This window comes from Lissotriton vulgaris, chromosome 12, assembly GCF_964263255.1.
Source record: "Lissotriton vulgaris chromosome 12, aLisVul1.2, whole genome shotgun sequence".
In the NCBI taxonomy this organism is placed as follows: Eukaryota; Metazoa; Chordata; class Amphibia; order Caudata; family Salamandridae; genus Lissotriton; species Lissotriton vulgaris.
Genome location: NC_141700.1, coordinates 660,275,198 through 660,303,091, shown reverse-complemented (window position 1 = coordinate 660,303,091; position 27,894 = coordinate 660,275,198). Strand labels below are relative to the sequence as shown.

Below are 27,894 nucleotides of genomic sequence, written 5' to 3'. Positions count from 1 at the left end.
AATATTTAACAACAAAGGGTGGTGATGGACAGAGTTTCTGAATTAAGCAGAATACTCTCACCCAGTCAAGAGATCAGGGCTAGATCCAACACCGTTTTTTAGCTCACTGCACCATCCCAGTTCAGAACCTGGCTATATGCAAATTAGTCTGTTTCTGTCCCAGTGCATGATGGGAACGGGGCAAACCAAACTACCAAGCCAATTCTTACACTGGGAAGGAAATAAGCTTCCGGGGACCGGTTTCTGGCATTTCAGCCGTCGTCGGCCCGGCGTGCTTGAATCCTAATGGTGCAATGAGCAAGGGACTCACATCTGAGTATACCCTTCCAAGCTTAGGGTGGACAAAATATTTAACAACAAGGGGTGGTGATGGACAGAGTTTCTGAATTAAGCAGAATACTCTCACCCAGTCAAGAGATCAGGGCTAGATCCAACACCGTTTTTTAGCTCACTGCACCATACCAGTTCAGAACCTGGCTATATGCAAATTAGTCTGTTCCTGTCCCTGTGCATGATGGGAACAGGGCAAACCAAACTACCAAGCCAATTCTTACACTGGGAAGGAAACAAGCTGCCAGAAACCGGTCCCCGGAAGCTTGTCTCCTTTCCGGTGAAGAATTGCCTTGGTAGTTTGGTCTGCCCTGTTCCCATGATGCACTGGGCCAGGGACAGACTAATTTGCATATAGCCAGGTTCTGAGCTGGGATGGTGCAGTGAGCTAAATAAAGGTGATGGATCAAGCCCTGATCTTTGGACTGGGTAAGAGTGGTCTGCTTAATTCAGACACTCTGTTCATCACCACCCCCTTTTCTGAATCGTTTTTGGCCACTATAGGTGTGGCAGGGTATACTCAGACATGAGTCCCTTGCTCACTGCACCATCAGGATTCAAGCAAGCCGGGCCGACGACGGCTGAAATGCCAGAAACTGGTCCCCGGAAGCTTGTCTCCTTTCCGGTGAAGAATTGGCTTAGTAGTTTGGTCTGCCCTGTTACCATGATGCACTGGGCCAGGGACAGACTAATTTGCATATAGCCAGGTTCTGAGCTGGGATGGTGCAGTGAGCTAAATAACGGTGATGGATCAAGCCCTGATCTTTGGACTGGGTAAGAGTGGTCTGCTTAATTCAGACACTCTGTTCATCACCACCCCCTATTCTGAATCTTTTTTGGCCACTATAGGTGTGGCAGGGTATACTCAGACATGAGTCCCTTGCTCACTGCACCATCAGGATTCAAGGAAGCCAGGCCGACGACGGCTGAAATGCCAGAAACCGGTCCCCGGAAGCTTGTCTCCTTTACGGTGAAGAATTGGCTTGGTAGTTTGGTCTGCCCTGTTCCCATGACGCACTGGGCCAGGGACAAACTAATTTGCATATAGCCAGGTTCTGAGCTGGGATGGTGCAGTGAGCTAAATAACGGTGATGGATCAAGCCCTGATCTTTGGACTGGGTAAGAATGGTCTGCTTAATTCAGACACTCTGTTCATCATCACCCCCTTTTCTGAATCCTCTAATTATTACTATGCACTAATTTGGTAACACACAGTTAACTAGGAGTTAGACTAGCCATATTTGTGAGACCTGCGTCTAGCTTTCCCATCCACTTAATACAGTTTCAAAATAGATAATGTATTTCATTTGGATATTTATCTTTTAATTCATGTTACTGATATCAACACTATGTTTCTTCCGCAATGACAAAGATCAACAGTCATATGATGTCGCTTTTCTATGATGTCACTTCTTGTGATGTCACATGCAAATTAGAGGGGACTCACATCTTCCATTTCGCCCAGGACCCCACAAGTCCTAGGACCGGCCCTGCAATGAACATTCTAACTTCCCTCTGTGTGGTAGGCACAGCCATACTCATAATTGCCTCAATCCGATCAGGTGACACCTTTCTTTTGACTTTCTCTATTCAGTGACCCAAATATTTCACCTCATTCAGACAGTACTGTAACTTGTTTGGGGACCCCTTGTGTCCATTCTCTGCCAAATGATTCAGTAAAGCAATGGTGTCAATCCTGCATGCATGCTCTGTCTCAGACACAACCAGGAGATCATCTATGTACTGCATGATAACTGAGTTCTGCAGCAACACAAAACTCCCAAGGTTTTTCTTCAAGATCTGAATAAAGATCAATGGACTCTCTGTATACCCTTGAGGAATATGACACCATGTTAACACACAATTTTTCAGCTTAAATGCAAAAAGAAATTGTCTCTCCCCATGGAGTGGTATAGACAAGAATTCTTCACACAGATTATTCACTGTGAACCACCCTGCTTTACATGGAATCTGAAACAATGTCACTGATGGATTCGGTACAACTGGACAACATGGAACAACTTTGTTGTCGACCTTTCGTAGGTCCTGCACAATCCTGAATTTCCCACTCGGTTTCTGCTATCCCATAATGGGTGAGTTACATGGACTGCCCATTGTTTCTTTCAGTATTCCCTGCTTAATCGTAGAGTCAATTACAGGCTTTCTTTCCGCAAGCGTTTCTGGCGACAGATTATACCGGGGTGTTCTCAGAAACTCAACGTTCTGTTCAACCTGAATCTTAACTGGCTCAACTCCTTTGATCAGTCCAATATCCTTCCTGTGAAGTCCAGGGCCGTTTCTGCCATTAGGCAGGACTAGGCGGCCGCCTAGGGCGGCAAAATGATGGGGGCGGCATTTTAGTCTGGACTCAGTGCACTGTCTGTGCAAGTGATTGAAGCGCACACGCACCTGACCTGGGCTGGCCTGCCTGTGGCCTGCTGATGTTTGTAATTGAATTGCATTTGCTGATGCTTGTTGTGTTGCCGAGGCCGAGCGGTGGGCGTGCGTGCACTGTGCACACCCTAGATTATTATGCCGTGATGGCGTCACGTTTGTGTCTGTGTAGAAGAGCGGGGTGCGGGTCTGACTGTGGAAACACACTAGTGGGTCCCCAGGGCCGTCAATCTTGTAGCGCTGGGATAGCGCTACCAATGATGGCCCTGGGGAACATTCAGGACCAATCCACGACCAGGGCTTCTGCCAGGGAGGGCAGGCCAGTGACGGCGGTGACGCACGGCGCACCAGTGCCACCATCTCTCTCGACGCGTGCAGCGCGGGGGACGGTCTGTGTGTGTCGTGTCGGCACTGGCTGGGCCTGGCCTTGCGCCCCTTTGCCCATAATTTAATTAGTAACTGCACTGGTCTGCAGCTTCCACCTGCCAGCCAGTGCCACCACACAGGGGGTCTTTTCTGAATCCTGGGTCTCCGTCTCCCGCTGGCCGCCGGCCCTCTCCCTACCCGACCCACCCCAGCACCACGACTCACACGAGGGGCAACGGGCAAAACAGCATAGCCGCCCGAACCGTGGTCCATCTGGTCAGGCCTGGCCGTGTGGTGGTCGACTGGTCGTGTCCTACGACGGTACGCAACGCAGGCAGCAAGGAAAGCAGCAGGTCGCGAGTGACTGTCGCACTACACTAGCAGTCAATCAGTGCACGCACCGCCCGCCGGTGAGTCAGTCAGAAGGCCGCTGGGCCTGGCTGCCTGCGAAAATAAATATAAAAATATATATTTCGGATCCATCCAATTCGGATGCATTTGCATGCTGCAAAATCAAATATTTTTTAAATGAATCATTCATCTTAATATGTATTGTAATTGTCACTGTGTAAATGTTCATCATCACTGACACGGAGCATGTTGTGTAAATGAGGCGGAGGCGGAGGCGGGCGGGTGACGGCCGGTGAGGACGGTGAATCATTCATAATTATTTATCTGTTGTTATCTTATCTCCGCTCCGCTGCGGCCTGACTCCGGACTCCGCTGCAGCCTGACTGCGGCCTGACTCCGGACCAAGCTGGTTTCACAGGCAGTGCTTAATTGATAAAAGAATGAGCGCTGGTGCCCAAAGCTCTGCGCCAGTGGTATTATTAAAAACTGACGCACCAAATGACGAGGCTGCATAGCCTTAAACTCATCTTGGGCTTCTTTAACCCACTACCAGTCACTGATGCCCTTTATCTCACTTTGCTGGTCTCTGCTTTCTCCATTTGCGCTGGTATTTCCATCGTTGTCATCACCCTTCTTTCCTGATTGGGTGTTTTTATCTGTCTTGCTCTCAGTCAATATCTGCGAGGAAAACAAAATGTTGCTCTCCAAAATTAGTGCAGCTGGGCCCCACTTTCAACCATTTGCTAAAATTAAGCACTTAGTGCAGCTGGGCCCCACTTTCAACCATTTGCTAAAATTAAGCACTTGTCACAGCAAGGAGACATGCAATTGAGAACTGCTTGCTCCGTCCTCAGTCCTCAGTAACCCTGGGTCGGCTGGAGAGTGGCGCGCGAAAAAACACTGTCACTGTAGTCTGCCTGCCCTGCTGAATCTGGTCTACGGGCAATGGACAGGTATACTGCACTTCTGAGAGAGAGGGAGGCTTGCTTTACTAGTACAGTCTGACAGGCACATCATCGATCTTTGCTCGTCCTAGGCAGCAACAGTGCCAAGGTGGGAAGAGAGGCTGTGGGAAGTTGAGGGGGGGACATGCCATCAACTATACGATATTGTATGGGACTATACTATATTATCAGGAAATACCATATAATATTGTATATTTCTTTCATGATCTAGATGCATGCATCATAAAATTGTGTGCACAGTGCAGAACGTAAGAGCAGAGGACCCCTTACCTTGTTATTTATGCGTTTTTAATATAGGGCGGACTTTACCCGAAGGTGTCAGAGCGCTTCACAATAGGAACAGAACTGATACATGAGAACATTACAAGTGAACAAATTACAAAAGCAAACGTTACATTAAATGAGGCAAAAGTGACAATCGTGAGCCAACAAAATACAATAGGTAGCAAACGGTGCATTACAGGAGGAAAAGTGACATGTGTGCAGGTTACAAAAGAGTACAAAGTACAAGTAGAGGTATAATACTGCAATATATGGAGGACACTCAAACACCAAACGTTACATAGGCAATGGTGGCACTTGTGCAAGTATCGAAAACAAACAAAATGTAAGAGGTAGAAAACAGTGTGTTAGAAGAGAAAAGTGACGTGTGCATGTTACAAACGAGTACCAAACACAGTTAGAAGGATAATACTGCAATAAATGGCAGACTCTCAAACCACAAGAACACACTGGGAAGGCACTTCCATAGTCATGTAAAGTAGATTTTTCTATAATGGGAAGGACTTCGGATAATAGAGAGGGCATAAATTACATTTGGAAGAGTCTTTGAAGGAGGAGAACTTTGAGGTCAGTTTTGAAGGCCTGGGAGGAGGTGGTGGTCCGGAGCTGAGGCAGAAGTGAGTTCCAGAATCTCACTGCGCAGCGCTGCCTGAAAAGGATTGGAAACAAAACAGGTGATGGACCGAATGTGGATCAATGTCACACATTCATCCCAGTCCAAAGATCTGGGCCCAAATCCATCGTTTTTTTGCACTCCACACCACCCTGGGTTAGACAATGGCGATATGCAAATCAGCTCTGACCCTGTGCCCATGGGAACAGTCCAGTCCGAACTACAAAAGCCATGTCCTTCCCAGAACGGAATCAAGCATCCGAGGACCGGACCGGTTTCGAGGTAACACCTCTCATCAGCCCGGCTAGCTTGACTCCAGTGGTGTGGAGTGCCTGGGACTCACGTCTGGGCATCCCCAGCGCACTTAGGGCGGCAATTGCAAACAAAACAGGTGATGGACCGAATGTGGATCAATGTCACACATTCATCCCAGTCCAAAGATCTGGGCCCAAATCCATCGTTTTTTTGCACTCCACACCACCCTGGGTTAGACAATGGCGATATGCAAATCAGCTCTGACCCTGTGCCCATGGGAACAGTCCAGTCCGAACTACAAAAGCCATGTCCTTCCCAGAACGGAATCAAGCATCCGAGGACCGGACCGGTTTCGAGGTAACACCTCTCATCAGCCCGGCTAGCTTGACTCCAGTGGTGTGGAGTGCCTGGGACCCACGTCTGGGCATCCCCAGCGCACTTAGGGCGGCAATTGCAAACAAAACAGGTGATGGACCGAATGTGGATCAATGTCACACATTCATCCCAGTCCAAAGATCTGGGCCCAAATCCATCGTTTTTTTGCACTCCACACCACCCTGGGTTAGACAATGGCGATATGCAAATCAGCTCTGACCCTGTGCCCATGGGAACAGTCCAGTCCGAACTACAAAAGCCATGTCCTTCCCAGAACGGAATCAAGCATCCGAGGACCGGACCGGTTTCGAGGTAACACCTCTCATCAGCCCGGCTAGCTTGACTCCAGTGGTGTGGAGTCCCTGGGACCCACGTCTGGGCATCCCCAGCGCACTTAGGGCGGCAATTGCAAACAAAACAGGTGATGGACCGAATGTGGATCAATGTCACACATTCATCCCAGTCCAAAGATCTGGGCCCAAATCCATCGTTTTTTTGCACTCCACACCACCCTGGGTTTGACAATGGCGATATGCAAATCAGCTCTGACCCTGTGCCCATGGGAACAGTCCAGTCCGAACTACAAAAGCCATGTCCTTCCCAGAACGGAATCAAGCATCCGAGGACCGGACCGGTTTCGAGGTAACACCTCTCATCAGCCCGGCTAGCTTGACTCCAGTGGTGTGGAGTGCCTGGGACCCACGTCTTGGCATCCCCAGCGCACTTAGGGCGGCAATTGCAAACAAAACTGGTGATGGACCGAATGTGGATCAATGTCACACATTCATCCCAGTCCAAAGATCTGGGCCCAAATCCATCGTTTTTTTGCACTCTACACCACCCTGGGTTAGACAATGGCGATATGCAAATCAGCTCTGACCCTGTGCCCATGGGAACAGTCCAGTCCGAACTACAAAAGCCATGTCCTTCCCAGAACGGAATCAAGCATCCGAGGACCGGACCGGTTTCGAGGTAACACCTCTCATCAGCCCGGCTAGCTTGACTCCAGTGGTGTGGAGTGCCTGGGACCCACGTCTGGGCATCCCCAGCGCACTTAGGGCGGCAATTGCAAACAAAACAGGTGATGGACCGAATGTGGATCAATGTCACACATTCATCCCAGTCCAAAGATCTGGGCCCAAATCCATCGTTTTTTTGCACTCCACACCACCCTGGGTTAGACAATGGCGATATGCAAATCAGCTCTGACCCTGTGCCCATGGGAACAGTCCAGTCCGAACTACAAAAGCCATGTCCTTCCCAGAACGGAATCAAGCATCCGAGGACCGGACCGGTTTCGAGGTAACACCTCTCATCAGCCCGGCTAGCTTGACTCCAGTGGTGTGGAGTGCCTGGGACCCACGTCTGGGCATCCCCAGCGCACTTAGGGCGGCAATTGCAAACAAAACAGGTGATGGACCGAATGTGGATCAATGTCACACATTCATCCCAGTCCAAAGATCTGGGCCCAAATCCATCGTTTTTTTGCACTCCACACCACCCTGGGTTAGACAATGGCGATATGCAAATCAGCTCTGACCCTGTGCCCATGGGAACAGTCCAGTCCGAACTACAAAAGCCATGTCCTTCCCAGAACGGAATCAAGCATCCGAGGACCGGACCGGTTTCGAGGTAACACCTCTCATCAGCCCGGCTAGCTTGGCTCCAGTGGTGTGGAGTGCCTGGGACCCACGTCTGGGCATCCCCAGCGCACTTAGGGCGGCAATTGCAAACAAAACAGGATTGGGCCATCGATCTTTCCTTCTTGAAAGTGGGAGGTTCAAGCAGTAGATTTTCCACATTTCGTGATGGCCTAGAGCCTCCAGTGCGTGGACAGTGGAACTGGGCCTGGTGTCATTTCACCACAGCTAGCCCTTGTACCTTGAGAAGAAGAGGCCCCCGCCCCCTAGGCCCTTTCCTTCCCCAAGCAGGCAGGGAAAGCATAAGTCTGCACTGCCCCAGGCATGTTAAGGGGAAGAGATGTGAAGGTGGGTGATTCGCAGTGGCGTTGCTGGAGCTAGAAAGTGACCAAATGTGGCCTGTGCCAGTGCCCCAGCCGACTTTGTGTTGGCCACCCCTGAATGCCACCTGCTGTCTGTGTGCCATTATACGTTTGCGTCCATAACATAGGGCGCGTGCAGTGCTTTACTTTTCTGGTTCCAGTAAAAAGCTTTTGAGGCCCAGCCATTTTGCAGCAGGCAGGCATCATTTTTGCTTTTTAGTGATGGGGTTTTCTGGCTGTCCTTCAGTTTAGCGCGAAGAAACACAAACACTCTGGTTAAGTTGCCCTTCTCATTAAAAGAAATGGAACATAGCGTGTTGTAATACTCATCATGTATGTTAAAGTATTTGTTGGAGAGATCTGAATTTTGTGTAGTCCCAGATCTGAGTAGTAGAAGGTAACTTAGTGTGTCTCCTTCAAAGCACATCATGTAATGTGCAGATGACAGAATCTTTTTTTTAATGTAGCCCAGGTAAGTGGGTTACTGCTTTCAACACCATTACTTGCTGTTCATAATTAGTAAGCCTTTTAATATACCAAAGTGAGCTATGTAGGTTATGTGACATGCTACATCTTTTAACCCTCACTGAACACATCTTGTACATTGATTTACACACTTGCACAATTTATTTTAAATGTGCATGTTATGTAAAGCACTCCGACACCCTGCATTGGGTTGAGTAGTGCTATAAAAGATATACACTAGTGCTAATTAAAGTGTGCGTAAATACTGTGACAGAGAAACACATCTGACATTTTTACAGTTCATGCACTTGCATAAAAGGACTGAAAAAAAGTGAAAAGCATGCCTCTCTTAAGTACCTGTGAAAAGCTAACATGCTGTGCACTTTTGTTTACCTCGGTTTCATTTACATTTAAGTGTGAGGTTCCAGGCCACTTGATCAAAAGGAGGCCTGATGGACCCTTAACTTGGCCATTATCTATAAATGAAAAACTGGGACTAGACACAACATGGATCCCTCCAGCAAATACATTATACTCCAGAGTTTTATTTCCAAGGGCATATGTACAAGGAAAAAGAGCATTCTGGATATTAAATGAGGTATTGTTTTTTTACAAGTATAATATGCATTTTGAATCTATACAATATTCCGACTTATTATTGCCCTATATTTTTTCAGGTAGAATTTAGAAAGGATCAAAAATGGCAGACAGGAAAAAACTCTCAGGTGCTCAGTACAGAAAAAGAAAAGCGAATAGAGAAATAGAACTATCCAAATTGGAAGGGTCTATTGAAAAATTTCTACGTTTTCCAAAGAGTTCTCTTGAAATTGTTGAGGCATCAACTTCAACCTCAGAAAAAGATGACGATATAGGCCTACCAGACAAGGCCATAGAAGTTAACAGCCAAGAACAAGAAGAAGTTATAGTGGATACTGCAAAGGATAACCTTGACACTGAAGATGGTGATCAAAGTAAACGCCAGACAGTAACGGAAGAAAGCATTAAAATAGATTATTCAGATCCTGCTTCCTGGGAACACTTACCAATAAGTGGAGACAAATTAAGAACTCTTTTGGTTGAAAATGGGCCAAAACAAGTGAGCAAAAAATTTCCTTTAGATGAGAAAAAAAGGAAATTTTCAGCTGTACATTATAAAAGAAAACTTCCAAATGGAGAAGTTGTTTACCATGAATACCTCCAGTATTCTGTATCAACCGATAAAGTTTTCTGTTTTTGCTGTACTGTATTTGGCGGAAATTCAAGTACAAGTCTCACTCAGAATGGATGCAACGATTGGCATAATATATCAGCAATTCTGTCTTCACACGAAAAGAGTGTTGAACATATAACCAACTTCCATAACTGGAAGGGCCTGTATACAAGTCTAAAACAAGATGCAACTATAGATAGTGTCAGTACAAAAAAGCTTAAAGCAGAAGAAAAATACTGGCATCAGATCTTAGAGCGTGTAATATGCCTTGTACGAGTCTTCGGTGCACAAAATTTGGCTTTCCGTGGCAGCAGTGATAAACTTTATGCTCATGACAATGGCAATTTTCTTTAAATTGTGGAATTGCTCGCCATGTTTGATCCTATTATGAATGAACATCTCAGGAGAATACAAAATAAGGGTAGAAGACATGCTCACTATTTAGGCAACATTATTCAAAACGAACTGATCCAGGTGCTATCAAACGGTATCAAAGACAAAATCATTTCATTGGTTAAGAAGGCAAAGTATTTTTCTATCATTCTTGATTGCACCCCAGATATCAGCCGTACGGAACAAATGACCATGATCATTAGATTTGTGGACATCGTGCAATCTTCAGGAACAGAGCCATGTCAGTCTTCTGATGAAGATTTCCAAGAAAGCAGCCTTGTGCAAATAAAAGAACACTTTTTGGGATTTGTACCACTAACCGAAACCACAGGTGAATCAATGAGTCATGTTCTGAGCGATCAGCTCAAAAGCTTCTCATTGGCAATTGAAGACCTACGAGGTCAGGGTTATGATAACGGGAGCAATATGAAAGGCAAGGAAATAGGTCTGCAGAAGAAAATTCTGGATATTAACCCGTGTGCCTTCTATGTCCCCTGCAGTTCCCACACACTGAACCTTGTGGTAAATGACGCTGCTTCGTGTTGCACTGAAGCAACAGCCTTTTTTGATGTTATACAACGATTGTATGTATTCTTTGCTGCGTCAACACGTCGATGCGATATACTGAAACGTCATATACCATCTTTGACTATAAAACCTCTGAGTGATACTCGGTGGTCAAGCAGGATCGATGCCTTAACTCCCATTAGGTACCAGTTACCGCATGTATATGATGCGTTGTTTGAAATTACTGAAGATTCAACTTTCAAAGGCTCTTCTGGTACCATGACTAAGGTTGAAGCTGAAGGTCTTCTAAACAGTATCTCTTCATTTAAGTTTGTTGTTGCAGTTGTAACATGGCACCGTATATTATTTCAAATCAATTTCACCAGTAAACTGATGCAGGAGTAGCACTTTACTCTTGAGAAAACAGTAAATGAGCTTAAAAGTACAGAGGAGTTTTTAAAAAACATGAGGAGTGACATGGAATTTGAGAGAGTTTTGGTTGATGCTCGAGAGGTAGCTGAAGAAATCAATGTTGAGCCAATTTTTCAGCCAGAGAAAAGAAGGAGGAAAAGGAAATTGTTCGCTTACGAATCAGAAGATGAACCCATTGCTGACCCCAAAGAGAAATTCAGAGTAAATTACTATTTTGCAATATTGGACACTGCAATTAGTTCTTTAAAAGAGCGATTCACACAGTTAAATGAAATTGCAAGATTATTTGGTTTTCTATACAATATGAGTGACCTCAAGATGAAAACTTCCAAAGAACTCATGGATTTGTGTATCCAATTGGAAACCGCTCTAACACAGCCTAGACCTTGAGAAACCCCATCTTTTCAAAAGGACATTGATGCAGCAGCTCTCTGCTCTGAACTTTCAGGATTAAGTCATCAAATACAAACAAATGTGAATCCCGAAAATGTGCTGAACTATCTGTGCCAAAACAAATTAGAAAATGGTTTCCCTAATTTGTTCGTAGCTCTTCGTATCCTTTTGACTTTACCAATATCAGTGGCAAGGGCGGAGAGGAGTTTCTCAAAACTCAAATTAATAAAAACGTATCTGCGCAGTTCCATGAGCCAAGAGAGACTTGTGGGACTAGCCACAATTTCAGTAGAAAAAGACATGGCTTTCCAGCTTGACATTAGAGATCTTCTTAAAGACTTTGCTAAATTAAAGGCAAGGAAGGTATCGTTGGATTAAGAGAAAGAACCCAAAACACCATTGAAGCTAGAAGAGAGAAATGTAAAAACGAAATACAATCAGGGATGTGGAGTTCCTTTAGCCAGACAGCCAGGTCATATTGTTTGGGGTCAAGGGCAACAAGTTTTCATGTGTGTTTTGTCCTTGGGACAAGGAGGCCCAACCCCCTGCTGTACAAACCCTTTTGCTGCCAGTTTGCAGTACCACATTATGGATCAGGGAAGGGCACTGCCTCTGCCTGCAGTTAAGGTAATTTGTTGTCCATATGTTCATATTGTTCAAACTTGTATTTATGGTTCCTTAATTGAAAGCCTTTATTTTTAGGGTGAGTGCTCTAAGTAAATGTTGTAAGCTCTGACTGCACTTCTTACAGTGGTTACAGTATAAAAATGTGTACACATGTTTGCAAAGTTAATACAAGTTATTTTATATCTAATGCATTTATTCTTCTAGCCTGGATGACGGGGGAGAGAGTGATGGTAGAAAAAGGGAGGGGGGGGGGCGGCATTTTTCAATTCTCGCCTAGGGCGGCACAGCACCTAGAAACGGGCCTGGTGAAGTCCCACACCTTTTGCAAGACTGAATCTCTTAGATCAAGTGGAAGCTCTCCCACTGTCACCACGGGGTACATTTCCACACACAAATGCTGATTGGCAACCTTAAAGGTGGCATCATCATCATTAGTCTGCAATTCCACTCCCTTGGGGGTGCAGTAGATAGTGCAGTTAAGCTTACACAAAATATTTCTACCTAGCAGACACACTGGGATTGAATCGCATACCACAAATTGATGTCTATCTCAGTCAGTCAGTCAGTCAAAGGTTATGTTTATTAAGATCATAATCTTTAAACAAATGTAAAAAACAATGCTATGAGTTTAAAATATCCACATAAATATTGATAAAATCATTAAACAAATGCTCCAGTATTGATTAAAGACTCTTACCCACCCTCATACATTTCATAACATCCATATAAATTTAAAAAGATAAAATAAATTATCTCCTTTAAAATAGTCTCATTTCTTTACATCAAGTATATATTTCATTATTTGAGAAACATAACATCCTACTGATTACTCCTGTCCTCTTACTAGGCTCTGTACCTCCTTTATGTATTTACCTATGGCAATTGCAACATCGATTGTGGGCATTTCAGTTAAGAGGATAGCCGCCTGCGCCCTTGTTCTTATATTGTGTTTTAAAAATATTGGGCGCAGCCATAGTTTCCGCTGTTCTAATAAGATTAGGCAGTCAAGAAGAATATGTACAAGGTTGCCTTTGGAGCCCAGGTTACACCTGCAGCATCCTTTATGGTCTAACATTGTTGATTTTAAGTTTTTGTTTATTAACCAGGGATTGGTCCCAATCCGCAACCTTAATATCTCCTGCCTATAGCAGCGGTTTGGTAAGATGTCAAGGTAGGGAAACCCATTCTCATTTGGCCAAGCGTTCAGCATGAATTCTACTGATTTTTTCTTTACCAGGTAGGCCATGTCAGTCTTCCTCGAGACTTCCTTACCATTCAATTTCAGCTCACTCTTTGAACAGACTAGTTGGTACGTATCCTGGTTTACCTCCACCTTTAACCTTTTGCAGATCTGTGTCATTTTTTCTCTACACATTTTTGCCCATTTTAGGTCGCTGTTTTGGATTTCCTTCCTGCACCATTGTGCTATTTTTTGACCTTCTGTCTCTTCCAGACGTTTCCAGAGTCTAATTAACGCAGATTGTATTTGTACCTCCCAAGAGATTGTGCCTATCTCTATTCTTATGGCTTGGACCATGGCTGATTGTGGTAAAGATAAGAGATTTTTGAGGCATTTCCCTTCTGTCAGGTCCCAGGCTCCCTTACCGCTCAAATAAAGGATTTCTGCTCCGTATAAGACCTGTGCGGGTAACATTGCGTTATAGACTTTCAAAAGTGGGCGGTGCGACATATCACCGTAGTCCCGGTTAAACATTTTTAGACCACAAATTGATGTATGAGCTTTTGCTCTTTGTGCTTCCAAATGAGTTCGCCAATTTAATAATTTATCGAACCATATACCTAGGTAACGATATTCTTTTACCGTCTCCAGTTTAAGATCCCCTAGGTACCAGGTGAACTTACTTGTCTTTTTCCCAAAGCATAAGGTTTTTGTTTTCTCTAAGTTTACTGTCAGGAATTTTCTCACACAGTATGCCTTAAATGCGTTCAGCTTTCTTTGGAGGCCTATCTCGGTCTGGTCTACTATTACCAGGTCATCTGCATAAAGTAGGCAGGGCACCTTTTTTCCGTCCATTCTTGGGCTTGCACTACCTTCTACCTCTAGGTGGGCCGGTAGATCTGACAGAAATATGGAGAACAACTGTGGTGCCAGAACGCAACCCTGTCTTAGGCCATTATCGATGGGTATTTTTTGTGTCAATGTTCCCACGGTATCCCTAATTACTTGAGCCCAGTTTCCTTGATGTAATTCCTTTATTATAGTTAGGAGATCTTTGGGAATTTTTACCTTCGTTAGTGTTTCCCATAGGCAGTCCCGATCTACTGAGTCGAAGGCGGCTCGGAAGTCAACGAAACAACAGCATAATTTGCCGTTTTGTTCCGTTGACTTCTTTGCCATTGCCCACAGTGCGACTCCATGGTCTATTGTCGAGTGCCCCTCCCTGAATCCACCTTGTTCTATTGGTATGATTTGGAACTCCTTGGCCCATGCGTTAAGTTTATTTAGCACAATTTTTGAGAAAACCTTCTCTCCTATATCTAGGAGGTTAATCAGTCTGTAGTTTTGTGGTGCCTCCATGCTCCCTTTCTTGTGGATTGGTCGAATTACTGCGCCTTTCCAGTTGGGTGGCATTTTACCCTCTGTTAATATTATATGGAACATCTGGGCAAAGAATTTTGCCCACCACTTTACTTCTGACTTTATTATTATTGCGGGCAGGTTGTCTGGACCTGCCGCTCGAGTTAACTTAAGCTCTCTTATTACCTGTTCTACTTGCTTCTCGTTAAACTCGGATTTGAGGTCTTCAGATATTTCATGCCATTTTTGGGGCTCTACATGGTTTTGGGGAGTTCGTACCCCATACAATTCCTTTATGTACTCCTCCCAGGCTGCCTCACTGACCACACATTTCATTTCTCCGTCTATCGGACCAGAGGCTGCCTTTACAATTTTCCAGAATTTCCTTAAGTTTTTTTCCTCAGTTGCTTCTAGCAAGTTTAGCCAGCATTTTTCTTTATATGACCTCTTTGCATCACTTACTATTTTTCTAAATACTGCTTTCAGCTTGTTTATACGTTTCTGTCTCTCCAAGGTGAAGTTCTTTTTTTGTCTTCTTTGTGCTGCTCGTATCTCCCTTTTTTTAGATTGACACTCAGCCGAGAACCATTTCACTCGGCTGACCGGGGGTTTTGGGTTGTTCTTTTTGTCCTTTTTTAATTCTATTTTTAGACACTGGACTACTTGATCTAACTTCTCTATATACCATTCCAGGTTTTTACCTTCCAAATGTCCTAGTTTCACCTTTGCTTGCATTGCCTTCAGTTTTTCTTGGTATTCCTCAGTAAGTCGTGTCGTTACCCGTTTAGGGTACTCGACCTCCTGTGGGATCACTTTGCTTCTAGACATCTTATTTCCCCCAGATATCCTTAGGAGCAAGGCATAATGGTCACTCAGTTCTTTTTGTTCTATTTTAAAATCCCGTACTAGATGGAAATTCCAGGCTGGCATAAACATATAATCAATTGGGCAGTTCTGTAGGCCTATTTTAAAGGTCTTCCCTGCTGGACAGTCTGTCTTCATTCTGCCATTCAGACATTGGAGACCCCTACCGCCTAGGAGATGTATTAGTTCTGATTCCTTTTTCGTGGGTTCACCTGCAGGGAAACTGGCGTGGTTTATTCCATACTCTTCTAACAGTTCTCTATTCCAAAGATCAACCTTCTTTGGATTTAGCTTATGATTAAAGTCTCCCATAATTATCAATGTATCTGAAGCATATATTTCTAAAAATAGATCCATATCCTCCTTAAAATATCCCATCTCCCTCTCATACTCTACTGTGTTATCCCACTGCATATATACATTCATCACAGTCAACATTTTGTAATTCATTTCCAAGGTCAACAGTTCTAGTCTACAAGCTAGGATCCATTTACATTTCGTTTTAAGTGAAGTTACTTCTCTCAATACATTTGTTGAGACTAGTATCATTAGACCCCCAGACGGACGACCAAATCTTTTTCTCGTGGCTGGGCAATTTAATTGTAGATAACCCTCGATGATTGGGGTTTCGTCGCATGTCCAAGTCTCTTGTAGGCAGGCAATTTCCACTTTATTTACTACTTCTTTGATGTTTTCGCACTTTAGTTCATTGCCTAAGCCATTTATATTCCATGTTAGGAGACTTAGACATTGCGGCACCCCCCCATCCTATTCTACCTCACTTAGGCCTCCATCTTCTACCCCTTCCTCCGTATAATACTCGTTTAGATCTCCCACATTACTACTACTTAAAGACCAGTTGTCCCATGTGGTATCATTTCCTTCATTGTTTATCACTATATTCATACGGCTCCGATTTTCTGGATTTTCTCTACATAACTTTACTTGTCTCCTCCCCAGACCTGCGTGGTATTTTAGAAAGGTACTGCCCGGAGGGCCTTTCACTTCCCTCTCTGGTATTACCCTTATACCCATTTGGTTTATCTCACTGGTGGCTTTTAAGATTGCCGTTTTTACCAGGTCTGAGTGCAGTGACACTTTAGTTATTTCTTTGCCGTTTCTATTTTCTTCGAAGCCAACTTGGCTTAGATCCCTTGTACTGATCTCCCTCAGGCTGCTGCACTTGGCGAAAGCGGTCAGAATCTGTGCCCTATTTAAGGGATTCGTATTTCTAACCGCATTTCCCTTTTTCACAGCTTGTAGTTCTTCCAAGTATACCCACTTGTTCTTGTCCTCCTCTAATATTTTCCTGGGCGTTTCATAATTTAACTGTCTACACTTTATTCTCCCTGGTGGTGGCCCATGGCTTTCCACTTCTAATAATTCTCGTGAGTGTGGGCTAACTACTCTTTGGCCACTTTTGGGTTGTCCTGGAGCTATCCTTACTTTCTGTTTTTTAGTATAAGTTGTTGGAGGTTTATCCTTCAGTCCCTTACTTCTCCCATTTTTCCTATATACTAGCGGGGTCGTTGTTATTTTAGATACTGATTGCGGGGGTTTAATCGGTACATAAATTGGTGCTAATGCATTTAAGCCTGGCTGTGATTCCCCCTCTGGACTCTTCCCTTGTCTTTTTGTCGAATGGGGCAGGGCCCGCTTCCTACCATCCCTCTTTCTAGTGGGCGCTACTGCATACATTCCTCGCCTTTTTATCAGCATTGGGTGTCTAGAGATGTATACATTATTTGATGCCTCTGCCACTTCATTTGCTATACTTTGTTCTATTGGTTGGGGTATGACTACTGAATTTGCCACAACTGCATCTGCGGGGTCACTCTCTATATTTTCTTCTATAGGCTGTGGAGTGACTGTCATATTTGGCAGTCGGCTCTTAATCCCCACCAATTCTTCGCCAATCTTTTTTAGGAACAGTTTCTGTGCTTTCAACACTCCATTATTTGATAATGATACTTCTAGAATTCCTTGGAGTGTCTTCTGTAGCATCAGTATTAGTTCCAACAGGGAAGATGTGGGGGTTACAGAAAGGAACGAGTCCTGTGGATTGTTTATTTCTGGATTTGCTTGACTTTCCGTTCTTCCAATGTCCTGCTCTGAGTGGTTTTTTTGGGGATTCACTTCCTGCCGTTGTTGATCTCTTGCGTCTCTCCAGACCAAACTCGGACTCTGAGTTTCATTTCCCTTTTGAATTTCTATTTCAGTAGGTTGCAGCGAGAACATTCTTGGAGATGAAGAGAGCCGAGGCGCTGCTATTTGAAGGTTTTGGCTCAGAAGGGTAAGGTTTATTAATATTGCGTCCTCCCCTCCTTCCTCTATATCTATAGATTGTTCATCGGGAAGTTCTCCCACTTCTTTCCTTCTTTGGTTCACCTCTTCTGCCCCGTCTCTTCTCTGTCCTTCACGCCATTTAGTTCCTCGTCTTCTGCTTGTTCCAAGTTTATTGGCTCTATAGATTTGTAGTGTTTCCCAACAAAGTCTTTTATGGAGCTGGAGGCTGCCAGATTATCTTTCTGTTTAGTGATTATTTTAGTGCAGTCCCTCTTGGCTCCCGGTACATTTTTGGTTGCCCTTTTTACTTTCCTTTTCTTACGTCGCCCCTTGCTGTTGTCCATAGCAGAGGTCTGGCTTTCCTGGGTCTCTTCCAGTGAAATTGAGTCCTCCATTACTTTACTTTTCCCTAAGCTATCATCTTTGCGCACTTTTTGCCCTTTTTTCGGTGCCATCTTATGGGGCTGTAATGTCTTTTACTGTGATGCTGCTAAAAAATGATTTCGCAGTTCTGTTCAAGTATGACTCTTAGGTATACACAATTCTAACACTTACCTCTGTTGTGCCTTATGTCTGCCAGCCTGCCTTGCCGCTCTTGTTTTCCTCTCCGGGGTATTTCTCCTGCTGTTGCACCTTTTCTCCTAGGCTCCTTGCACCTCAGGTGCCCTGGGTACTAACTGGGTGCAGTCCTGCTATCAGAGGTTCAATTTATACCATCCGGGGTCTGGGCAGGGCCCCCCCCTCCGCCGCTGCTGAACCACTGACCGGCGTGCCTCTGGTATATCTTTAATAGTCCTGCCAGTGACTTTGTAGCGCTCACGCTGCTTTTTTCACGTGGCTGATGGTTGCAGCGTGGGGGAAGGCTGAAAAATGGTTCCGGGGGTATTTTGGACGCCCAGCGTCCGCGTCTCTGATATTATTTCCCCCTTTGACCGGCACGCTTCCTTGCAGTATTTGGGCTCCCGGCGGCCGGTAACCTGCCGAACGGCTTGCAGTGACTCTACTCCGTGCCGCTCTGTGTGTTCGTACTTTCGCGTTATTCCGCGGCTCCTACGATCCTACTCGATTCTACAGGCTGCGTCTCCTGCGTCTCCTGTCTGCTCCTCCGGGAAGGCAAGGCTGGGCGTGGCTAGGCGCAACAGAGTCTATCTCAGAATGTTCCTATTCTCACAGGAATCGACTCTGTCAATGGATTTGTCATGTTGTGGTAAATAAAATTATTACCCTGTCGGAATTTCTATACTTAAACAAAAGGTCATGCATATAATGAGAGGCAGAGTCCGTGGTGTCCGATTCAGAAGGGCTTTATTTCAGTAACTCGAGTTAAGGGAGAATCGGGTTCCATCACCACTAAGGTTCAGGAAGGATCGTCATCTGAACTTTATTCACAGAGTACATTATTTATACGTTAAACATACATTAACTTGCATAGAGAAGGCGGAGCGCTCCAGGCAGAGCAAGAGAAAGAGAGATAACAGCACATGGGTGTGTTAAAGGGCGTGTAAGAAGGCGTACACGTGGGCGTTCACTTGAGGAGTCATAGGTGTGTCATAGGTGGGTGGATACATGGAGGGGGTCTGCATGGTCAGCTGGAACCTTTACCCTACTTGTGTGCGCCACTTGGTCATGACGTGGAATTGACGTGTAACTGGGGGAAGCTGGGGGGAGCTGACTTTCGTTCTAGTAGAGAAGCCTTGAGTGTCAGGACGACCTGCACGTCTGGTATTATCTGATATCTTGAGTTTGGAGGATGTATTATCTGAAATAAAGGTCGCTCGAGCAAAGGTTGCTCATCACTAAATGCCAGTGTTTGCATATATTTCTTCGTGCATTGCGAGGGGCCATGGGCCTTCTATGGATGCAAGCTCTGTAAATCACTTAAATGGAGACAGAAAGGCTAGGCCCTATCTTCTGCTGGTTATGTTTACCTTCTTCACTAATCAGGAATGTGTTTCTGTGGAGCAGAGCAGATAACTGTTAGCAAAATACTGTCTTGGCAGGCCGGACTGGGCCCCTCTCGGCTGAGCAGGATGTATGCGAGAGGTCAGGGATACATAGCTAAACTAAACTGCAGCTTTCAGAGTGTCTTGGAGGCTTGGAGCCTGAATTCAGGTCCTGGCTCGGCTGAGCCACAAAACGGGTTCATCTCGACTTTTTAAACGTGCACCATGCAAATACATTGGCAACATAGGCCTCAGTGCAGAATTAACGTTTCTTTCATGGAAGGCTTGGTAACTGACATACTAATGTTGGACGGAAATGCAGAGGCATTATTATTACAGGCCTGAGAGGGAAAGTGCATGGGTGAACGTGGGTACATGCAGGGGACACATTGGCCACGTAAAATTTCTATTTCCTCAATGTTCTTGTTCGCTACGTCTACGACTTGGATTGATTGTCCCGAGAGGGGTAGGTTGGGAACTACTGCAGATCTTACGTTAGAATGGGTAGCACCAGTGTCAACCAGAAAGGTGGTAGGGTGACCGTCAACATCAGCTTCTACAATTGGTCCCCTCTAGTCTACCTCCAAGACTGCCCCAAGAGTGCAGTCTTCCTCCCACCTAAGGCACAGTCATGCCAACGGGTCTGAGTTGTACTCATCACCCCTATCAAAAAGAGGCATCTGCTGGTATGTCCGAGTCCCATGCAGGATTCTCGGTGGCTGGGGAACTTGTACTTGTGGATCCACCGTCCCCCTTTCATCGATTGTGGTCTCAACACAGTACTAACAGCTTCAGGCACCTATACTACTTCTATATCCTGCTGCAGCTGATTCGCTGTGTTCAAGGGACACTTGCACTTCTACCGTCCAACCTGGTGACAAAAATGACACGCAGTGGTCCTTTTCAATGTCGTCACATCCACTCTTACTTTTGGGTCCCCGGAATTTCCCTTTCCCTGATTGTGACCATTCTGTTTTCCTCCCTGACTGTTTCCCTGTCTTCTTTCTAGTGTCCCTCCAATCGGCTGCATCTGAATACCCTTGTCAGCCGCTTGCATCTGGACTAGCATCAGCCACGTAAAATTTCTATTTCCTCATTACCTCCTCATTACCGCTCTGCTGACCCCTCCGCTGCCATTTTGTTTGTTGTGATCGCCCTCTGGAGACCGCCCCGCCTCCCAGCTGAGCCGACCTTGCCCCTCCCCCTCCACCATCCATATATGACAGTTCTCCCCGCGCGCAGCGTTCACGCGCAGCGACCGCGCCCAACCCGCGCCGAAGGTGCGCCAAAGGTAAGCCCGTCTACGCCCGTCCGCGCCTGGATCGCGCCCAGCGCCATACCCCCTGCCCCTCGCGCTGCCCTGCCCTCCCGCATTACCTACGATGCCGCCACCCTCCTAGCTCTAAACCCCGGTCGCGCCCCCAACTGCGTCCAAGCCGCTCCTGGACACACCCATGGACCTTTCTCTTGCTACTCCTGCAGATTCATCGGCACCGACAACATTTCCGCTACAACCACACCACAGATTCCCGACCCCAACCACCTACAATGCATCCTGCTCAACACCCGCTCGGTCCACAGGCATGCCATTGACCTCTGGAATTTACTAGACACCATCTCTCCAGACATCGCCTTCCTTACAGAAACATGGATGAACGCTTCCTCCGCCCCAGACATCACCATTGCCATCCCGGAAGACTATAAGATCACACGCAAGGACCGTACCGGCCACACAGGAGGAGGAATCGCTATCGTCCATAAAAAATCAATCCACATCTCAACCAGCTCTGACGTCAACCTCGCCAACTCCGAACACCTTCCCTTCCAGATCCACATCGACCCCAAGACCACACTCAGAGGCACCCTCCTTTACAGACCACCAGGACCCCGTGCAAAATTCAGTGAAGACATCACGGACTTCATCACTCCACACGCGCTCCCTTCCAAAGATTACATCCTTCTGGGAGACCTCAACTTTCACATTGAAAAGAACAACGACCGCAACACCACCACCCTCGTGGACAACCTCGCCAACCTTGGACTTAAACAACTGGTCACTTCCCCCACCCACATCGCAGGTCACACACTCGACCCCATCTTCACCTCCAGCAATCATGTCTCCTTCAGCCACACTACAGATCTCCTCTGGACTGACCACAGCTGCGTTCACTTCACCTACAACAAGCCGAAACCCACCAACCACCTCCAACAAACTCTGCAAAGAAACTGGAACAAAATCACTATCGACCAGATCTCCTCATCGCTCCTTCTAAACACCCCAGCCCACTCTTCTAACCCAGACCAAGCCGCCGCCAACTTCACCCTATGGTTATCCAACACCGCCGACATCCTAGCACCACTGAAAAAACGTCAACGCAAACCTGGCAGCAAGAAGGCCTCATGGTTCAACGATGATCTTAAGAAGTCCAAGAAACTCTGCCGCTCCCTTGAAAAGGCCTGGAAAAAAGACCCAACCACTAGCACCAAGGACGCCTTCAAAAACGCCACCCGCACACACCACCAACTAATCCGAAAGGCCAAGAAAACAGCATTCAAGGATCGACTAGACAACAACGCCCACAACAGCAAGGAACTTTTCAACATCGTCAAGGAATTCACCAACCCCTCGGCCAACTCCAACGACATCACCCCTTCTCAAGCCCTCTGCGACTCCCTGGCTTTATTCTTCCACAACAAAATTGCGGACATCCACAACAGCTTCGGCAACCAACCCGGAGACCAACCCACCCAACCATATGCTGAACATTCTCCCCCCTCGAACACTCTTAACGACTGGAACCCAATCTCCACTGAGGACACCATCCGCCTGATGAACTCTATCCACTCAGGATCCCCCACAGACCCATGTCCTCACCACATCTTCAACAAAGCAGACTCCGTCATAGCACCGCACCTCCGAGACGTCATCAACTGCTCCTTCAACTCCGCCACCTTCCCGGAAAGCTGGAAACACGCTGAACTCACCGCCCTTCTGAAAAAACCCACAGCGGACCCCACCGAACTCAAAAATTACCGCCCCATATCGCTCCTTCCTTTCCCAGCCAAAGTCATCGAGAAAGCTGTCAACAACCAACTCGCCGCTTTCCTCGAAGCCAACAAATCCCTCGACTCCTCACAATCTGGCTTCCGAGCAAAACACAGCACTGAGACCGCCCTCATCGCAGCAACAGACGACATTCGAACTCTACTGGACAATGGAGACACAGTCGCCCTCATCCTCCTCGACCTCTCTGCAGCCTTCGACACAGTCTGCCACAGCACCCTTTTACAACGCCTCAGAAACATCGGAATACAAGGAAAAGCACTTGAATGGATCACCTCGTTCCTCACCGGAAGAACCCAGAGAGTCCGCCTTCCACCATTCAAGTCCGAGGCCACTGAAGTCATCTGTGGCGTACCACAAGTATCCTCACTCAGTCCCACCCTCTTCAACGTATACATGAGCCCCCTTGCGGCCATCGCTCGCCAACACAACCTCAACATCATCTCCTACGCGGATGACACTCAACTGATCCTTTCTCTCACCAATGACCCCAGCACCGCCAAAACAAACCTACACGAAGGAATGAAAGAAGTTGCCGAATGGATGAAACAAAGCCGTCTGAAACTGAACTCAGATAAAACAGAAGTCCTCATCTTAGGTACATCCCCCTCTGCATGGGACGACTCTTGGTGGCCGGAAGCCCTTGGAAAAGCACCCATCCCGACAGACCACGCACGGAACCTAGGCGTTATCCTGGACTCTTCACTCTCAATGAACAGACAAGTCAACGCCGTATCCTCATCCTGCTTCAACATTCTTCGCATGCTCAAAAAAACATTTCGCTGGATCCCCACCGAAACCAGAAAAACAGTCACCCATGCTCTGGTCACGAGCCGACTGGACTACGGAAACACCCTCTACGCAGGTACTACCGCTAAACTCCAGAAGAAACTCCAACGAATCCAAAACGCCTCAGCCAGGATCATATTAGACATCCCGCGTAACGAACACATCTCTGGCCACCTGAAAGACCTCCACTGGCTACCCGTCAATAAGAGGATCACTTTCCGACTGCTAACCCACGCACACAAATCACTCTACGACATCGGACCAGAATGCCTCAACTCACGACTGTCCTTCTACACCCCCTCCCGCCAACTACGTTCTTCCAGCCAAGCCCTCGCCACTGTACCCCGCATCAACAAGACCACCATGGGAGGCAGATCCTTCTCATACCTGGCAGCTAAAACATGGAACTCACTCCCCACCTACCTTCGTCTTACCCAGAACCACCTAGCATTTAGAAAGCAACTTAAAACGTGGATATTTGACAAGTAATCCTCCTCCCCTCCCTAAGCGCCTTGGAACCCTCTGGGTATGTAGTGCGCTATATAAATTCTCTGACTTGACTTGACTTGACTTGTCCCCTACTGTGCCCCTCAGGACACATCTATATTCATGAGACCGCATATCTGATCATACAGCATCATTTGTTCATCTTTCTTCTTTTGTATACGTGGATGGGGAATACAGGCAGTGGCACACAAGCCGCAAATCGCCGGGCCACATTGCAGACAGAGACAGCAACTGAATATCATAAGCAGTATCATTCCTAGGAACGACAACACTTTCCATCCCCATGCTGATATTACACTCCAGAGCCAACCGGACCAAGTCCATGTGCCTGGGTTCTGATGTATCTCGTGAGCTATCTTGTGGAGCCTTGTTATTGCTGCATACACGGAGGGCGCGTTATTAGGAATAAACACGCAACAACTGGGGCCGATCACTCTACAAGCCCCGCCCCTATCTGCCAGGATGACGTCAAGAACAAGGCGGTTCTGAAGAACAACAAGTCTCATGGCAGACTGCTCCTCTGTCAAGTTCGCCAGAGCAGATGCAGTCTCATTCACTACTGCTTCTAGAGTTCTTGTTAACCTGCGTATTAGTTTGCTATTTTGGACGGGACCTATGAAGAAAAAGAATCCTTTATTGAAATCTGTATATTGCTCCCAAGTTGTCTCAGTCTGATAAATCACTGGGGAATCGGTCTCCCTCCTGTGTCTGACATGTACTAGTCGTGAATCTCGATGATAATGGGATGGGGCTAGAAAGACGGGTGGCAGCAGGAACGCTATATAACATGTCCCACCCCAGTCTAAGGGCAGACGTGCATAGGCTGTCTGACCGCAAATGAAATAGGAATGGCGGGAAGCTTTGAAAGTAGACTTTCCTTTATCATTGAACTCGACTACAGTATTACAATCACTGTGTCCTAAATGTACTGATCCTTTCTTTCTAACGCACAATTCACCTTTTACTGGTAGGACTGATATGAACGGTGGACCTGTATTTTTCTCGGACTGGACATTCAGAATCATAAAGTTAAGGGAAGCATTTCCTTGTTCGTACACTTCATTTTCTAGATCGGTCCCTTTCCTTTGGGGAAGACCGTCTTCGTCTGGAAAACATGCCTCATTCATTACTTTATTCAAATCTCCCCATATCCAATCGCCCTGGGAAACTGCGGACTTTCTGTCTAGTGATGACATTAAAGCAAACCATGCTCCGCATGAACCATTGTGTGAGAACGGAAAAGGAAAAAGGGGCAGAACTCCCTTCGTTTTCTGATAAGGTGGGAGTCGGCCACATACCCAGCAATTTGTTACATTGCTGGTCTGATGAGAATGGTGCAACATTCGAATAAAAGTATTGTTGCGCAGGGCTAGTCGATAGGACAGTTCATGGGGTGGCAGATCACTGAATGTGTGCTCTACAGTGTCATTAAAGGAAGAGTGTATATGTGAGGCAATAATGAGGAAAGAAAACATGTAGTGCCAAGCTGATACATATTATAGTGATGCTCAGAAGAAACATAAAAATCAGAGTTACTATACATCTACTGCGTAATATCTTGCAGTATTTTTCTTTCATTTCTCTCTTTCTACTCTTATGGTCTACGATCTTATACATGTCAGGAACCTGTCTAACCGATTCACCACCTAGTGGACTTAAACAATTAAACGCTGTCTGACTTACTAGACCGTAATTTGGACCTATATTCCTGTTGAGGAGTCTTTTCTAGCAAAGGGGGCTTTGAGTCAGTATTATCGGGACAGTCTTTAGGCTTGATCAAAGTTCCGGAATCTCCGAAGAATTTCTTACAATGCTGGGCGTGAATCCAGCCTTTGCGTCCCTCGACCTTGACGGCAGTCCTCATGGTAAGCAGAACTAACTTCGGTATTTTCCAGCGCGGCTCAAGGGGGCTTGATCGATCAAAGTTCCGAATGTAGACTAGGTCGCCAGGGACGATGGTATGCTCTTTGACTTGGGTGTTGTCGGGGAAGGCGGCGGCAACCTGTGAACGACAAGAGAGTAGTGCAGACATCAAGGAAGCCAGGTAATCTGTCAGCATGTTACTGTCAACATCAGTAATTTTCTTAGGGATAGGCGTACCCCACATATTCGGTGGTCTACCAAAAATCACTTCGTAAGGAGATAGGCCTGTTCTGGAATGAGCTACCATACGCATGTAAAAGAGGGCAACTGGCCAGGCTACCATCCAATCCACGCCTTTTTCTGCACAGACTTTCGCTAATTTTGTCTTAAGTGTCTGATTATGGCGCTCGACGAGTCCAGCAGCTTCTGGGTGTCGCACACAATGAAATTTCCATTGATATCCTAACAGAAGGGACACTTGTTTCATCAATTCAGAGGAAAATGGCTGACTGTTGTCTGAGTACACGACACGGGGTAATCCATACCGTGGGAAAAACTCTCGTACCAATTGCCTGGCGGTGGTCACAGCAGTATAATCTGGGACTGGGTACGCTTCTGTCCATCTAGATAGTGCACATACAACTACTAGGACATACTTGTAACCTCTACATCTGTCCATCTGGATATAATCCATCTGGAGGACTTCAAAAGGATGGTCAGGAGGATGAAATCCACCTTGTTCCACCTGAATGCCTTTGCCTGGATTGAACTGGCAACAAATCATACAGGTACGTACTTTCTGTTTCGCTGCTGCACGCAGGTGCTTGTTAAACCAGATATTCTGTAAGCTGTCTAGCATTGCCTTTTCTCCTAAGTGTGCTGGACTATGTGCTGTGTTTATGATGACTTGTACCATAGAGTCTGGGAGAAACCATGTAGCTTTGCCCTTAGTCATCCAACCTTGGTTAGTCTGGACCCCTCCTTGTTCAGTCCATTTCTTTATTTCGTCTGGAGTGGCATGTGTCTGTATGTCAAGTACATCTTGTGAAGGATCCCTGACTTTCATGCTGTTTGTCAGTAATGGTACCTCTGTCTTTGTCGTGTCTGTTGGTGTCTGGGCTGTAAGTTTAGCTGTTCGGTCTGCCAGGTCGTTACCCTGGGAAATGGTGTCTGTAACTTTCATGTGTGCTTTGCATTTCAGGATGGCTATGGCTGTAGGCAAATGTATTGCTTCTAACAGAGCCTGAATAAGGGGACCATGCTGAATTTTAGCCCCATGAGAGGTCAGGAAACCTCTCTCCCTACATAATACTCCGAAGTCATGAACAACCCCGAAGGCATACTGTGAATCTGTATATATGTTCACTTTCAAGTTCTTGGCTCTTATGCAGGCTTGTGTCAGAGCGATGAGCTCTGCTGCTTGTGCTAACAGCGTGTCTATTCTTTGTGTCTCTATGACTTCAGTATCAGTGGTCACGGCATATGCGGCCACCAACTCTCCTGTGCTTGTTCTCATACATGAACCATCTACATAAAGTGTCAGGCCAGGGTCTGGCAGTGCAATGTCTGTCAGGTCTTGTCTTGGTTTCGTCACTGTATTAATTACTTCCACACAGTCATGTGGTGCAGTGTCTACTGTGCTGGAGGGCAAAAGTGTAGCAGGGTTGAGAATATTGCATCGTCTGATCTCTATGTGTGGCTGAAATAACGTCAGTTCATATCCTGTCAATCTCGCTACAGTCAAGTGCTGTGTCTGTGTCCTGTTCAAGAGAACTTCTACTGCATGTGGAACCTGTACTGTCAGGGGGTGTCCTATGGAGTCACTCTGTCGTATAGCTAGGGCTGTTGCTGCAACTGATTTCAGGCACGCAGGCAGAGCCTGGGCCACTGGATCCAGTGTACTAGAAAAATAAGCACAAGGCTTGTGTTTTCCTGCTTGATCTTGTGTGAGGACAGATAATGCTGTTCCATCTCGTTCAGTGACAAAAAGCGTAAAAGGCCATCCCTGGACACGTGTATCGAGGTTGTTGCCTCTCGTCAGCAGGGAGTAGGAATGCATGAAGGGGTGCTGCATAGGCT

The 27,894-nt window shown here is 46.2% G+C and overlaps 1 pseudogene; it reads left to right on the top strand.

Annotated features, from left to right (window-relative positions):
• Window positions 1-9,968: 9,968 nt before the first annotated feature.
• Window positions 9,969-11,330, top strand: LOC147677958 (zinc finger MYM-type protein 1-like; annotated as a pseudogene).
• Window positions 11,331-27,894: the final 16,564 nt, after the last annotated feature.